Source organism: Aulonocara sp. 'chitande type north' Nkhata Bay, linkage group LG6 (genome assembly GCF_057382095.1).
Source record: "Aulonocara sp. 'chitande type north' Nkhata Bay isolate Kocher_YH1m ecotype deep benthic linkage group LG6, A_spYH_male_GT1.1, whole genome shotgun sequence".
NCBI classification, from domain to species: Eukaryota; Metazoa; Chordata; class Actinopteri; order Cichliformes; family Cichlidae; genus Aulonocara; species Aulonocara sp. 'chitande type north' Nkhata Bay.
In genome coordinates this window covers 41960510-41977614 of record NC_141349.1, presented here as the reverse complement: position 1 = coordinate 41977614, position 17105 = coordinate 41960510, and the positions used below count along the sequence as shown (strand labels likewise).

The 17105-nt window shown below is 42.5% G+C and overlaps 1 protein-coding gene and 1 long non-coding RNA gene across 2 annotated transcripts in view; one reads left to right on the top strand and one right to left on the bottom strand.

Annotated features, from left to right (window-relative positions):
• Positions 1-665, bottom strand: part of LOC147328578 (uncharacterized) — a 30351-nt gene extending 29686 nt beyond the window's left edge. Inside the window, exon 1 of the long non-coding RNA XR_015129970.1 lies at positions 528-665. This is a non-coding gene — a long non-coding RNA (uncharacterized LOC147328578). The remainder of the gene's footprint in view (positions 1-527) is intronic.
• LOC147328577 (sodium/potassium/calcium exchanger 3-like) overlaps positions 1-17105 on the top strand; it is a 62041-nt gene that overhangs the window by 8680 nt on the left and 36256 nt on the right. The window lies entirely within an intron of this gene.

The following is a 17105-nucleotide window of genomic DNA, read 5'->3' as shown; positions in this document are numbered from 1 at the left end:
GGGGCGTCGTGCTGTACCTGTGATGTATGTGAAAATAGTCCGCTGAAGGATAAGACGTCTGGCGAATGGCCTCAAGAGTTCACGAGGCTAGCAGTTCATGGTTGCATTAGCATGAAAAACCAGAATCTTCGCCAACTATCGGTGGTCAATTCACACTCTAGGAAATGAAAGCAGCACGTTTTGATGAATAGAAGAATGCAGACTGATGTTAGCCACTTCTGGCACTTATAAATCTGTTACATTAGAAAATTGTTCTGCAGCCCAGATGTGGCTGCTACAACACACCTGACATCTGGCCCATGTTGAGTGGACCTGTGGATGAGGTAAGCCAGCCAGACACATGACTCAAAGTAGTCTGTAAAGGCCCATAGATAAGTATAACTAACTATATCTGCAGGCAGTGCTTGGGCCAAAAAGCCCATAGCTATCTTAGTACTAAGGAGGAGGTGATCACAACCACTCAAGATAATGTTTGTGATTCCAAGTGCCTATCAGAAGCAGCTCATATACAGTAAATTACTGCTCACCTAGCATTCTGGTGGTGGTGGGGGGTAAACAGTCCCAGGAAACAGGATTTCAGTGCAGATGTGAGGTCTCTAATCAGTTCTTATACCAAGCACTTTCTTAAAATGCTTGGTACATCCTTCTCATTCCGTTGTTATACTCCACACCTGAGCCAGTTGTAACCATGGTAACTTCTGACCCCACTTCCACCAGTCCCTTTATTGTGGCGGGAATGAATCCTGTATAAGTTCCGGGTCAATCAGCTGCATGTCCCTGCTCCTCTGGCTGCTGTTGTCCCTGTGGTTGGCGTACTTGTCAGATCACGACAAATTTTGCACTACAGGCCAGTTGACAGCGTGCAATAACCCGGCCGATTCATTCATCTTTACACTACCTCACACTCGACTCAACGGTGAGTTATTTGTTTTGTTTTGTCACAATTAATGTACATGCGGAGCCGCGATCGCACATCCTACAATGCCGGTAAGCTAATGCTAGGCTAGCGACAGTAAGTGCAATTACTAGTGTCATCTATTGAATATTGTTGTTTTTGTTTATTCCATTATGGCCGAATGTTGATTTAACGTATCTAGAGTTGAATGAGTGATTTGATTTTTGTAGTTTTGTCCGTTTTGGATGTTTTTTGTTACTTTTCTGATGAAATGCCGAAACGGCCTATGAGATTTTGCATTGAGTTAAATTCCATTTACATTATTGAATCTGTTGCGCAACACCTGTGATTAAATGAGTTTTGTAAATATATTTGATTAACTTTGGATAATATTTATTAGCTTTAACGCTGATATACTTTGATGGGACCCATGAGAATGTCTTTCTATAATAGTATTTAGAATGACATTCATTATAAGAGATGATGGTTTATTGATTGTTGTATGAAACGTGGCATTGATTACTTGACTTTGTTATTTATGGATTTATGTATTTATTTTGTCACAGCAGTAGAATGCTGTTTCATTTTCTTCTGTGAATGATAATTTCTGTTTTTTGACCTTGTTTAGGTCAGGTTTTTTTTGTTCTCCCGCGATCAGCCCTGATCAGCGCGAGATGGCGAGCCACCCGACCACCGCTACGGTGCGGTAGGAATTGTGAACCTATGGACTGAATCACAAATTGTTGACAATGACCTATCACAGGTCCATGGAACTAAACTAAATCACATACTGGACTACACCTCATCCCACCTCCTTTTGGAACCTACTAAGCTGTTTTGTATTATCAACATTATTTTTGTTTGTGATATATATGCATATGTTTTTATTTCTTTTGTACATCCGTCTATACACTTCTCATAACAAACATAATATATATATATTTGAGCTCTACTTTTGTTTCCTGTGTTTTATTCACACCCTTAGGCTCCATAGTCGAATCTTATTCTGATAGCTCATTGTCTATGAGGCTGCAGTCAGGCGCCCTGGTCCTTTAACCGCGTTACACAGTCGTAATAGTGACAGAGCCCGGTCCAGGATCTGAACACAGCTTGATCTTAGTAAGGGGATGCGCCACATGAGTTAGGGTTAGTTAGTTAGCTTGAACATGTTGCCATAACTCCACCACCATGTCTCCCTTGACTGATCTCGACAGCCCTACCAAGGAGTTGAAGCAGCACTCCAGATGTTAGCAGGCCTTCCAAACTGGGAAATCTGTCTCATGTTGCTCACCCATTCTTTCTGCTGTTTGTCTTCTGATCCAGGAAGACCGTTTACCTTTCTGCTTTTCCTTCAGAACAAATATAGCACCATTAACGAAGAGACCCTAGCATTGCACTGTGCAGTATTTTGATTTGTACAGTGCTGCACACACCTCTTTTTCTTCACATTTCCTTGGAAAATATTAAATGAGTGCTGCACGCTGTGAACTCTCTTGGGCAGCTCTTGTAATTTCTGTTAGTAGTCTTCAGGAATAGTTCTCCGGGTTTCTTGAAATCTCTTCTTTGAATTCTTTATCTTCTGTCAGGATGATTCAACACAATAATGTTAATGTCCGGGCTCTGGGGAAGTTTTTTTCTGTTAGTGTGTTTGGGATCAATCAGCCAGCTTTCACCACATGTTGGTTCAGAATCTGACTTTTCTGTGTTCACAATTCCTTTAATTTTGAAAAGATCTCCAACATCACTGGCTGACATTCAGCCTCAAACGTGACAGAGCCTCCACCGTGTTTACAGACGCCTGTAGACGGTCACTGTTGTACCTCTCTCCTGACCAAATCTCACTCCACTGATTTTAAGTCTAGTTCTTATGTCATTTGGGATACCTCCGGCTTTTCTCCGTTTCCTTTCCTGAAAAATGACTTCTTGAAAGCCACCCTGTCATTGATGATTGATTTCTGATGAGTCTCTATTGAACAGTAGATGGATCAGTAGCTAGATTTGCTGCTATTTCTCCAGAAGATGGCTTTCAGATATTGTTGATCTGTAGTAGGTAGTTTTTAAACTTGATGCGTCTTCTTTTGTAGGCCACTTGTCCAATTAGACATTTTTTGTGATGTTTATGTGTGGACACAAAACTGATTCAATCCTCTGAAATCCTCTGAAAATGGTCAGGTACAAGGAGTTGAGTGAAAATGAGTGAAAAAGTAGACAATGTCTAAAGTAAAGATCTTCAGAAAGCTGAAAAACTATTGTTCAAGACCAGTTTAAGAAATAAAGAAAGTCTGGCTCCTTGGAATTAAAATATAAAGTTGTGAACGGGGGTGCAAAATACAGTATGTTAGCTCCTCTTTGCAACCTGTTGTTGTTAAACAGAGATTAGTGTGCTGCACCAACATTATCCCAAATTACAACTTAGACATCCATCTCACAAATGGTCAGGAAAATCTGGTTCCTGATAGGTTGGGCTCCACTAAAAACAGCCTGCTGTGGAAAATGGTTTACAGTTTCCAAGAAGTGAATTTAGACCCGTGTCAATGTGATGGAAATGCACTCAGTTCCTTGTCTCTGGGTAAAGTTCCTGTGGTGGAAACTGGGCTCTTCATAACTTGCATAGTCTCACATCAAAAGCAAAAATTTCAGCATTTCTGAGGATGAAAAGCAGCTGGTGTTTCCATCCATGTCATTGTGCAACTTTTAATTTACTATCGGGACTGGTTTTATTAACTTCCACTCAAACGGCTAATCGAGTGATCAGCTGGTTTCGTGTGGGATCGTGTAGCAGCTTGCACATGCATTTGTGCACAGCAGAGTGTGTGTGTGAGTTATTTCCACAGCTTGCCACAGTGTACAGCACAAGGCTGGCTGATGAGGAAGTATCCCAACATGAGCTCTGTGTTCTGGGAGGATGCAGCGCGGCAGAGGCACTGACTGATTGTTGCCTGAAATTAGAGACCTGCTGATCAAGTGCTCGAAAGATGATGGAGAGAGAGTGAGAGAGGCCCTCATTTGCTAATTTCCCCTTCCAGCCACACATGAAACAAGCTATCATACTCGTCATTACTTCTCTCTTCGTGATTTTAATTACGAGGACCCCGCTGCTTCTTTTTATTTCAGGCACTTGTTTATGCCTTCTTTCCATCACCACGCCATTTTTTAGTCAAGGGGAAAAAGAAAGGGAAGCACAGCCAGTGGCTGGTAGTAACGTTTGAGAATAATGTGTCACCTTTGGTAATTATTTCTTTGCCCATTTGATCTTTTTGGCCATGCTCTGAAAATATCAAGAAGAGTTTGCCTAGAAAATGTCTGTAGAGAGGTGGCTGTGTGTTTGCTGTGTAGGTGAGAACGAGCAGTCTTATTCAGAACGAGCCCTCTCTGTGCGGCTCCTGACCTTCCTTTTATCATGAAAAACAAGAGTGTTTCATTTTGGTGACTTTGCTGCCCAGATCCAGCCCTTCCATGCATGAATAATGACAGCCAGTCATTGCTGAGTCACTATTTGATTCAAACTAGTCTCAAACTTCTTGTTTTGGAGGAAGTATTTAATGGCCATGGACTGCATATAAAAGATGAGTTATTGCTTCCTGGTTTGAAAAGTACCTGAATACTTTCTCATGGCCAGCAGGGATCTATGGGAAACCAGGTTTACTGCTCACTCCAATCTGAGGGCCTCAGGAAACAATTTCCTGATGAGTTTCTGCTAGTCTCCCGTCTTACTGATTAAGATTTTTCGACCTCGTTCTCTTCACATTTGGTTTCCAAACATCACAACAACAAAAAAAGCTTAGCTCAATGCTGTAAGCAGGACCTTACTAACCAATGGCTTATATGGGGTTGTGAAGGTGGTGGCAGTCAAAGCTGATGTCCAAACATCCCTCAGCCACTTTTTCCAGCTCTTCTAGGGCAACACAAAGACATTCCCAAACCAGCCGAGAAACATAATCTCTCCAGTGTGTCCTGGCATAGCGCTGAGAGGAGGCCCTGCCCGAAACACCTCATCTAAGAGGCGTTCATCCAGAAGACGTTTTGTTCAGATATCCAAACACCTCAATTGCCTCCTTTTGATGTTGATGAATATGGGTTCTACTCAGAGTCCTCCCAAATAACCAAAGCGTATTTCTTCTGCTTGTATCTCCACTCTATTTCTTTGGTAACAGCTCAAGAGCTTAGTTAAGGTTAGGAATGTGGACTGACCAGATTGACACCTTTTTCAAAACCTCAACATCTCAAGGATACTTGCGGGTGAGTGGGAGTTCAACTAGTCAACTAGTGTTTTGGGGTTACTGGAAATACTTTCTCACTTCACTTTTTTAACAGCTCATCCATCCGGATTTAAGTATTAAGTTTGGGGTGTGGCTCCTCTGATTAAATATGGCTCGACATAGGCAGCTGTAGCCTCTACCATGGATAAGACCAGGCAGGATTGAAGGAGGTCTCCACTTAGAGACCATCGAGTACAAAGTGGCTGCATTTTACTTTGATGCCCCTACACCTATAGAGGAAAAGAAGAAAAGTCCACCTTAGAAGAAGTAAATGTCAACGATTATCCGCAGTAAATCTGAAAAGATGTACGTTTTAAGCTCACGGCCACGAACCCGCACGCTCACATGCACTTCATCATGCAAAAACATCCCCACAGCTTTTCCTTCAGTTTGCAGCACATTGGCAAACAGATTGCTTAATGTAACCCCCCTGAGCATCTCTGTGTACAGTAGCATTGGCTGTGTGATTAGACAGAGCATCTGGGTACCCCGTACACGTGACTGCTCTCTCCAGGGGTCTTTCCCCGGTGGCTGTTATTAAAGTTCCTCTCCACTCAGCTCAGCTCAGCTTCAACGCAATGCTCCATTTTAGGAAAGGAGGTTGCTATGACTTAATCAGGGCTTCCCTGTGAGAAATGTGCTGTGTGTGTGTGTAGATGAACTGTTAAGAATAGTATTGATTAATGCGAGGGTGCTGGCCCTGGATTCAGCAGCGAGGAGGAGAGGGTGTGCTGTTTTGCTTAGCGTGTATGTTCACAGATGTGCACATACATACACAGGGGGCTGGAGGATGCCCTCACTTCACGTGGGCATCCTGCAGCTTCCTCCCCACGTGCCAGAGGTAACTGAGTAAGCATCACCACAACACAGCTGATGAATTAATCAAGGCAGAATCCAGTGATTTCTCCTTTAATGTCTAACAAAAGCCCTCCAATCAAAAGCAAAACTGACCCAAAGAGGAGTGATTTCCTCAGAGAAATCCATTGTTAAAATTACATTAATAACTGTGAGTGGGTTGCATATTAACAGTTGCAGATGGAGGCAAAGTTCTTTCATAACTGCCTAATGTGCAGATTGGGAAAGTCATCTTGTCTTGTTATTGCAGGAGCTCCGTGCTCGGGGGAATAAGACCAATCCATCACAGCAATTAGCTGAGCAGAAACTACCCTCCACATCAGCTCCTCCTGGTTCTCCCTCACTCTGCGTCTCCTGCACCTACAAAACTCATCCAACGTTACATTTCATGCTGTTTTCCTCTCACTTTGATTGTGTTCATCCGCTCGCCACGTGTGGAGGAAATCTTACTCCTGCTGAATTATAGAGCTCAGGTTGTTTGCCAGCAGCGAAAGCGACTTGACACACCTTTAAAGATTCATCCTGCTGGTTGTGACTGCGACTGAGCAATGTTGAGGCTGTTTCCTGAGCCACGAACATCCCTCTTTACTGTCGTGCTCCCAAAGCTCCCACGTAAAGTTTTGCTCTGAACAGCACACTGGGTGTACAAATAAACTTCTTACCGAGCTGTTGGTTCTTTGATATGCTTCAGTTGTTAAAGTTTGGGTATTTTGGATAAAAGCTAACAGAAAATAAGAAAAAGTCCTGGACTTGAATCCTGATGTTGTAGTTAAAGTGTTGCTGTTTTACATCCATAGGACGCCAGGAGATTTTTAAGGGTTTTTGGTGCTCTGGGGTAGATCCTGAAGTCACTGCGCATATTACAGATCTCATCTGGCCTATAAAAACCTTGGGATCCATCAAATATACCTGGAAATAGCAGCTGGAGGAAAGGATGTCAGGAATACCATGTTTAGCTGCTGTCGCTGTGGGACTATTGGGATGGATGGATGGAATTCCCTAATAAAGAAAGTACTTCTCCCTCATTTTAAATTGGTGTGACACTAACAAAGACTCGTGGTTTGCAGTAAATTTAAAAACTGACTTCTGTGGAGACAGTTTTGAAGCCAGGCGGCGTGTATGTGCCACACAGCAGCACCTAAAAGATTAAAAGAACAGAGAGTGTTTGATAAGGTGTTTGATTTGCTTTATGGGGATGAATATTTCAATCTGTCAGATTGCCTTTTCTGAGGATGAGCTCTTCACACAGAGATGCCAAGCGACCAGGAGGCTTTGATGATGACTGACAGATCCACGGCTCCCGAATGGTAGAGCTGGCAGTTTCAGCTCTACCAAGGGAAGCATTTGTAAACAGCTAAACTGAATTATTGTCCTACTGAAAGAAAGAGAAGTGATTACACGTAAACATAAATAACAGATGGATGTACAGCTGATTATAAAGTCCTGTCTGTTCATAGCTTTGAAACATCAGCCAGTGAAAACTGTATCTGGTTCCTTACATGTAAAATGCTGGAGATTAACTGCTGATTGAAAGGACGTGTGTGTGTGTGTGTGTGTGTGTGTGTGTGTGTCATATCTCCATGTGGCCCAAAAATTGGAAGTTTATTATACTTATGGGGACCAAAATCCTGGTCCCCATAAGTTTGAAGACATTTTTGAGACTCAAAATGTGGCTTTAGTGACGGGGTTACACGTGGTTATGGTTAGGCTTAGAGTAGGGGTTAGGGTTAGGCATTCATTTTTGATGGTTAGGTTTAGGGAAAAAACAGGACATCAGAATATATCGTCAGAAATAAATACATCATTAAAATCATAAGTGTCGACATCATCAGATAAAAGGCTGATGTGCTGCCTCGGACCTTCGTATGGTTACTTGAAAAAGCCTGAACAAGAGTTTAAACAAAGTAAAGTTGTAAAACAGTTCTACCTAAGTCATAGTACAAATGTACTTTTACTATACTATGTACTATATAGTATTATCTACTATACTGTGATCCAAAACCCCCAAATCGCATATACTTAATATACAACTATACATGCATCTAAAGCATAAATAATTCTGATGCACAATCATATAAATATACTGTTTGTTCAATTGGTTAAAATGAATTTATATAAATGACTGTTGCAGCTCAAGATGATCGTAATCAAGGAGATGCTGCTAACTATAAATAATAATACAGTGTGTTATATTTTTGGATTGATATTTTTAAAATCTACAAAGTAACAAGGAAAGTAGTAAAAAGCAGAATAACATAGAGCAGTAAATGTAGTGAGTTTAAAAGGTCCTATCGCTGCTCTTTCAGGCTTTTGTGACCAAGCCTGAAGTCATTGTGGACCAAGATGAAATATTTTTAACTTGCACAGATGCAGATTGACATCATGTGGCACCAATTCAGTGAAAAAAAGTCTTTGCATAGACTTTGAATGTAAATGTGTTGCACAGAAACTTCACGTCACATTTGTGGTGAATGCACACCAAAGACCCTGCCTTTATTTAGTCTTTCTGGGACTGAAACACAATGAATGAATGATATTTAATGTAAAGGCAGGACTGTAAGGAGCTTGGAAAGAGAACCGACTCTACTTCTTTGAGTTTCTTAAAGACTTTTCATCAGAGAAGCTTCTTCAGTTCTAAAACCAAATGCTGGAGAGTCCCAGGTGTTTAAACCTTAGTGGGAGTTGTCCCTTCACACCAACGACTGTATCTCATCACGTCAGCCAAGGTGTGAAAACCTCAGCAGAGGTTTTGGGTGAAACCTTGCCTCAACCTATAAGGTGATGTATTGTGTCGTAAGCTCCGCCCTCTGTTCAAGGATGGTTGTTCACAGCGGACATAGATGACCTCTTTCAGTCCTCTTTCAAGCCATCTGTATTATCCATCCAAAATGTGAACATTGGCATCCTGGAAAGAGTGACCTTTATCCTTCAGATGCAGATGCAAAGGTCGCTCTCTTGAGAATGCCAATGTTCAGATTTTAGACGGAGAAGACAGACGGTTTGAAAGAGGACAGAAAGAGGGTGATTTTCAAACTGAGCATCAGAATGGGAAAGAAAGGTGATTTAACTGGATTGCTGTGGTTGTTGGTGCCAGACAAGCTGGTCAGTATTTCATAAACTGCTGATCTGGGGTTTTCTTGCAGAACCATCTCTATGATTTTCAGATAATCGTCCAAAGAAGAGAAAGTATCCTTTTTTTTTTTTTTTTTTTTTGAAGAGAAGAGAAGAGAAAGTGTCCAGTAGAATGGCCAAACCGATTCAAGCTGACATGAAAAGCAAAAGTAACACAATTCACACAGCGTCAGCAGAACTGCACAGCACAAGACTGGAAAAAGGTTGCCTAAATAACAGTAAAGAGAATAAAGGAGCTATTGAAGCACGTTTCTAAATACTTAGAGAATTTGATGGCTTCCGTGCAGAAGCTTCTGGGTGGCTTCACTCAGTTAGAAACCCTCCAAAGCGAAGCTGACTAATTTGACCACAGCACATCTAATGCTTTCACTGTGTTTTTTTTAACTACTTGTGAAACTCTACCTGTTTTTATCGAAACCCGGAGCTCGTTTAAAAAACCACAAAGTCCACACAGAAGCGTCCTGGCAGGGTTCAGACCCTTGACCTGTTTCCTTTGAGACAACTGTGCCAACCACTGATCCACCGTGCTGCCTGTTGTGTTATTAAGGCAGAAATGTGCTATAAATTGAAGTAAAGGAGGTAAAACACCACGAGATGCCACATGTAAACTGACTTAAACGTCAATGAGATCAGGACTGCAGAGAGGTTCTGCCTGTCGAAGTGTCCAGCAGTTTACTGAAAACTGTCAAAAGCGATTTCCTTCACGCTTCCTCACAGGCGTGCAAGATGCATTTTGGTGTGAAGCAGTGAACTTGATCTGAGCTTTTGTTTGTTTACAACAAAAATTCCTCAGGGTACCTTTAATATTAGATAACATCTGCCTCCGATGGGAAATGAAGTGACACACATCTGTAATGCAAGACAGTCAATAAAGCAGAGTAATAAAAGAACCCCCAACCAACAGAATATTTACTGTACACTCAGCTGATTGTGCGGTTATGTTAATATACTGTCGAGAAAACCCGGGTGAGTCAGATTGTAATTAAAAATGAATAAAAAGTGTTAAAAAGATTCAAGAAGTGAAGGAAAAGTGCAGACGGTGTAAATGTGAAAGTTATTGGTCTCTAACTTTGGATGCAGTACTGTGTCGCCACAGATGTGAAAAGATTTTCTATTCAAAGCTAAGCTGCCCTCCTGCTGAGGTAATGGGAATGTGGGTACAATCTCCTCCTCCAGTCACTCATAAGAAAAATGTCAGCACAGAACTAAAACTCTTCAGATGTTGTTCTCGTGGTGCCTGCAGGTTTATCGAGAGAGGACGAGGGTTGTGGTGAAGCTGCAAACACGTGTCCCCTCTCCAGTGACTGATCACAGGAGTCAACCTGAATCTCAGAGTCTGTTGCCTTTCGTATGTACGTGTTGTCAGTTACTGTATGAGTGGAGTTTGAATCGCTGCTCTCATTCATCTGATCTAAATGCAGCAGTTTTGCCATTTTTGTTCCACAGAGATGAGTCATGAGGAGGTAAGCTCCAAACAGACTGAACCTAACCAGCTCGCTGGGCCGCCTGTGTTTCCATGGTGATATACACTGTTTAACAGTGAGTCACCGTCAGTATGCCCAAACTTTGCACCGTGTTTGCACGGATTGATCTCGTTGACGTGACATGAAGGGATGACGCTGGAATTGGCTATTTTAGAAACCGCAGGAACCAAAAACTTTCAGCTGGTGCCACCTCAGTGAAGAGATCTTCTGTGCCAGAGCTGATAATTGGCGCCTTCACAGAAACCGCCTTTGAGATTACACCATCATCTTGTGATTTCTTGTTTCATTTTTTTTTTGCATCAGCTTTATACAATACATACTGATAAAAAGTTTCAAGAGCACATCCATGAAATCACAAGCCTTTGTGGATTTCAATATGCCCACAGACAGTTTAAATGGTGGGCGGAGCCACTGTGACATCACCCATTGGTTTGTGAAATGCTGTTTCAAAACCGAGGAGGAGCAAAATCAGCTGATCTCAATGCCGGCCTACGTCAGCTGATGGCTCAGGTGATATGCTTTACCCTGCCTGCAGCTGCTGCACATCTGCAAACCACTTTGCAACCCTACACCCCCTCAGCTGTTCCTATTCATGCTGCTTCAGACTCAGTCAGAAATGTTCTCGCTGCTGGGACGAGCAGGTCCCAGAGCAGACCCACAAAGCCAAATATAAATTACTGCAGCCAATATTCTTTTGATTATAGTGGTCCTGACTGACTTGCAGCTTCATTTCAGCTGTGCTGGCATCGTTTCTAACCGTAATAACAGCTTTGTACTCGCCAAGTTAATCACTGAGATCTGAGAGGACAGTAACAACAAACAAACAAACACGAGCTGCTGGGTTTACTTCAAGAAATCATTTATTTCAGTCCAGTGCAGACTTTTTATCGTAAGGGATGATGGTACAGTGGTGATTTTTGCAGCAGATTAAAACTAAAAAGGTGATTTGTTTCCCAGCTTGTAAAACCTCTGATGTTTTTTTTAACTCTCGTCACTTCATGATGGGCTCTGATGAATTATTGCAAAGGGAACTTGTTTTTGTGTTTGATCCATCAGTTACCTGCTGAACTAAATCAGAGAGAGCCTGACGCAGCTTATCTTATTAATGCAGCAGAACCTCACTCGTGAGTGTGCGTTGTCTAGCTGAGTGATGCTGCATCACTGTTTGTTGAGCCTGATTTTTACTAATGCTCATATTATATTTCAGGATGTATTCCTTAATTGTAACAGCAGGTTTAAGGTGAGGATATTATCCCATCCTCAAGAAATACATCAACTTAAAACATAGCTGTAGCAGAATAGATATAGAGGCATTTGTTATTAATACAAAGATTTGTCATGCTCAGACCATGCATGCCTGTAATATAAGTGTGTGTCTGTGTTTGTGTGTGTAGATGTTCATGCTATAAACAACGCAGCAAGGGACAAAAAGCAGGAGCCCTTAAATGTCACACATTACTCAGCACAATAGCCACGCTCACGACATGCGATGTGTCAGCCCACATCATCGTCGCCCACTGAGCATGTGCAGAACAGGCCCCAAGCTCTCCACGTGCGCTCGGTGTACACGCGGGATGTACGGGAGGATGAGCCCTTACGTGTCCCCATGGGTGGGAATGAAACTTTAATCGTTTGTTTCTTTATTTCGTTGTTTCGTGCCGCGATGCCTCTGCCTGTTGTCCTCGTGAGTGCGAGATTCCATTAGAGCAGGTGACAGCGACCGTCACTCCTCTTCGTCCTGTGTCATCATTACACTCTTCCCAACCTCAGTCAACTTAAACTCCCAGAATGCCTTGCTCCAAGTCATATGGTGCAGCAGCTAAAGTTAGGCAGCTATTTTAAGGATCTGTTTTGCATTTAAAAATGTTTTCTCGTTCTCACCCTTCCAGTTTTTTCTGTCACAACAGAGATGCAACGGTTAAAGGCACATTTCAGTGTTTTAGTGAGATCGAGCACACTGCTCTCCTACAGAGAGCTTCACAACCCTGAGCTGTTTGCATTTGAAAGAGATGACTGTGTTTACGCTACAGCTGAGCGGCTGTGCATTTCACAGTAAATATTAGCCCTTTTTTTTGTTTTTTTGTCAGACGATTGAGCCACGCATCAGTGATCTTATTCCCTTCAACTGAAAACAAATATGTGTTCACGCCAGCTGTGACATGGTTAGTTTTTTCCCCTCTTTTATTTAGAGATTTCTCCAAAGAATAGCTGAAAGACAAAGCTGATCAGATGGCATGTGTAGCAGTCTGTCTCCGCTCGCGGCGTGCTCCGTGTGGAGTATCTCGTGCAGGAGGCGGCACACAGGATGGCCACTCTCGCCAGCTGTGAATACACTGGACTGTTACCCTGAGCTATTCTCACATCAGCTCAATATCACATCACACAGATGATCTTTTTACGATTCTTGCAGTTTGAAGGGATGTTATACTGTCATTACTGTTATTATTTTACAACTTTTATTCTTCTGGCTGTTTGTAAAATATGAAATGTTTTAATGCCATTATAATAAAGATAGAAAATCACACAACTAAAGGATAAATTATCTGCTCTTAGGCTCTCCTAACAAATGCACTTTAAAAAATAACTCCAGTAGGACTTGACCTTTAAACTTTGTAGCACAAACGCTTCTTCCTTCATACATTTGTTTAACTGCTTATCTAATTCAGCCATAAAAGGCTAGCATGTATCCCAGCTGTCATAGCGTGAGAGGCTGGGTGCATCTGGGCAGGTCGACCACAGGGCTGACACAGTGAGAAAAGAAAAACGTTCTCACCTACAGCCAATCAACCCAGAGAACCCGGAGAGAACCCACACAGGCACCAGCAGAACATGCAAAGTCCACACAGAAAAGCCTCAGCTGGCAGGTTTGAGCCAAGATCCTTTTGCTGTGAGGCGACAGTGCAATGAAATCATTGTGTGCCTGTTATGCTTTTATTTTAGATGCATTTCCCTTTTTGTTTAACCAGAATAATACACCAGAATGAGGTCTCGTGCTGGGTTGAAAACGTCAGGGTACCAGTTTATACATTGGGAAAAACTGTACACCTGCTCTGCATCACGTGTTTTCTCATGACCACATTTATTTCCACTACGTTTTGCAGTCGTTGCAGGACTCTCTTGTGGGTTTTTTGTTCTTTTTTTGCATTATTTCCTCTTCAGTGTGGTCAGTGCATGGGTGGTGCTTGTGTGTGTTTTGTCTTTGTTGCACAAAATGAAAGAAAGGTTCCCATGAAGAAGTTCTGACTGACTGATGATGGAATATGTATCATGTGATTGTTTGTTACCGTCTGGTATCGCTGTCAAATTTCCTCTTTATTCAGCATCATAACTTCTTGTTGTAACTCTTCTCTAATCATGTTCCTGTAAAGGTTGAGCCATCTTATCTTTGTTTGCAGATGTTAAGAGTTCATGTTTTTGTTCACTGTTCACTTTTTTTGTGGTTTTCAAATTGAGCAGAAATTTCTTGGGTTGTCAAAGTCAAGAATTCACATGATCATTTGTAAAGTATTGTGAATCCGTTTCTGATGAATCTGTCTGTATTCGTGAGTCATATTCTACAGGGGACTTTATTCATGCAGTAATCACTCAAAGTAACCCCGTATAGGTGTGGCGGTCTCTCACGTTTCTTGAGCTGAATCATTCCCTGCTGATTGGCATTCTTGTGAAGTTTTGGGAAACAATGTTGAAGCGATCTCCCTCTATCAATTCAGAAGTCTCATGAATGTTTTTTGTGGCTGTTGTGGTCACGTTGAAACAGCCACACGCTGTCCTGGATTGTTCTGCATGGTTGAGGATGCGGTAGAGTCCCAGAAGTGCTGTTTGAGGTAACAATATGCACTACTTTAAAAACATAAACACATTCACACCAGAACAGCAAGTGCTGAGCTGAAAACAAGCCTAAAGCAAAGGTAAAAACCTACCAGCTCTACTCCAGCTTTACCCGTTTACTGAACCCAAACTGTGCACCTGCTCATCATCACAGTTTTATTTCATTTTTTTTAAACTGGCCACCTAATCTTTTAGTCAAACAGGAACAACTCAGTTTAGACTCCTTCTTCAGTCCTCACTGCAACTATAGGCCAGTGTGAGTCTTTACTCTACATACATGTGGCTAAGACCAAACACCTGTTGACTGGTTTACAGAGGAGGCCCCCGCACTCTGTCTGATTATAGTGAGTCTGTGGCAGTGCAGCAATATAAAAAGTCAAACCAGGGATTGTTCTTTCCAATGAGTCAGTGCTTTGATTTTCTATGACTCACTTTTTGCTGGTCTTTAAAACTGTATCTTTAAAGGAGCAAATTGGTGAGGAATGTTTAAGATCAAAAACCAGGGTTTTGAGTTCATGGACTTTGAATGCTTATTAATAATTTTCTCTAATTTTCTCTTTGTTTGTTTAAATTTTCACTGTCACCTCTTTACAGAACATAACTAGAACTTATAACTAGAGTTTCTTAGTTTGATCAGTTTTTCTCTGTTTTCTTTTTGTGTCTTTTCTCTGTGTTTAGTTTATTTCTGTGTCTTGGTTAGTTTTCCTGTTTAGTTATTGTTACTTAATTGCTTGTCTTCTACGGCTGGTGTTGTTTTGCTTTTACCCCTATGATTGCGTTGATTGTGTGCACCAAGAGGTTAGGAAAGAAAAAGTGGGATATAATGAAGAAAATAGGAGTACTGGGCAAAAGGAAAAGGTTTATAGTGTGTTGTATTTGAGACTGGAATACTAGGGAAGAAGAAAAAGATGGAAGGAGTACTTTGAGGAACTGTTGAATGAAGACAATGAGTGAGGAGGATGGATGGAGGAGAGTTAGTGAGTCAGGAGAACTGAGCATTAGTACGGTGGAAGTTGGGTGTAGTAGCAGAGAAGATGTGCTGCTCTTCACACCTCTCTGTGGAGTGAGTTAGTGGGGAATTCATTAATGGCATTTTTACGTATTATTCATCTTCGGTGCAGCTCTGCAGACTTGCTAATGGAGATCAACTGAGGCATTATTCTGCATAAAATTGTCACCTTAGTAACCATGTAAACGTTTTGCTAAATGACAGTCTGATCAGAGTGAATAATTCATTGTGCAACAAAGTGAGAAAAACACACAGGTTACAGACTGCAGAGGATTTCACTTGTGCAACAAAATATCACAAAATCTTGTCATCGGAGTCTTTACATCATCGGTACTATACAGGTCAACGGATGTTTAGGATGGGTTTCACAGCTTCCAACAACTGCTCACTCTGTCAAAGCAACACACCTGACAATCACATCCACGCTCTTTGGTTCTGTCCACCAGTTCAGAGACATGTGAAGACAAAGTTTAAATGTCATTTCAGACACTGAATGTTGGGGTGGGTGTAGTTTTTCCTCTGCGGTGGGGTCGGGTGGCCCGCCCCATGCTCTGTGGTGCTGCTGCTGTGGGCACCCCTCTGGAGGAGCATGGGCCCCCTGCCCTTGGTGGATTCCCGGGAATGGCGGTAACGATCGGGGTCAGCGGGGGAGCTGGGAAGGGGTATGGTGTTGCTGCCCACCTCTCAATTTTAAATACATGTAGACATTGAGGGTTCTTAGGAGGGGCCGTGGGGTGGTCTGCTTGTCTCCACCCCAGAGTAAAGGGAACCATCTCCTGGGTCTGCAGACTGGTTGGCCCTCTGGGGGTGATGGTACCTGGACCTGGGGGTATAGAGTATGTGTGGGGAGTGTGGGTGTGCGTACAATGTTCATTTCTGTGTGTCTTTGTATATTTGTGGATGAGGATGAGAATGCATGTTTGTGTCTGTGTCTATATTTCAGGTCAGGTGTTAGACTCCACCTCTCTTGGAACATCTCAGACCCCCCCCCCCCCCCAACGTGTAGGGGCCTATCTCCTCTCACCACCCTCCCTGCCAGTGGCGGATGCCCCCACCTGCTGGTGCGTTGGTGGTTCTCTGTGGGTTGGATGCTCTAGTATGTACTTGCTCACTCCTGGTGGCTGCTTGGTGGGGACTGGCCCCTTGGCTCTGTCGGGCCCCTTTGGGGGTGTGGAGGGCCCTTGGATCTTGGGTCTCTGGGCCCAAGCCTGATCTACTCTGCCGTAGTCGGCTGGTCACCACAGCCCCCTGTGGCTTCTGTACCATGGTTGCTGGGTGATATCTTCGTATGTTTAACTCTATAAAAGGATTTCTTTTTTTATTTCAAACTAATTTTCACAGTGAATAAAAATTGGGACCACACAAGACTCAAGTCTTAGTGTCCTGGTTGAAAGTCATGTGGGCTGGAAACAGTCATTACACTTGCACTGGTAGGTAGAAGAAGAAAAAAAGATGATATGATTCTTGAGCTGGAGGACGTTTTGGTCCATTTAATTAACACAGACAGGATTTGGTCCAGACTTGGTCCAGACAGCAGGCTGTCCATGTTGGGCTGAATGATTTAAGCAGATTCTTTTAAAAAAGGAGAAAAATGTGTGGCCAACTGCCACACTTCTTAGTTCAAAGAGGATGGAGTTCCCACC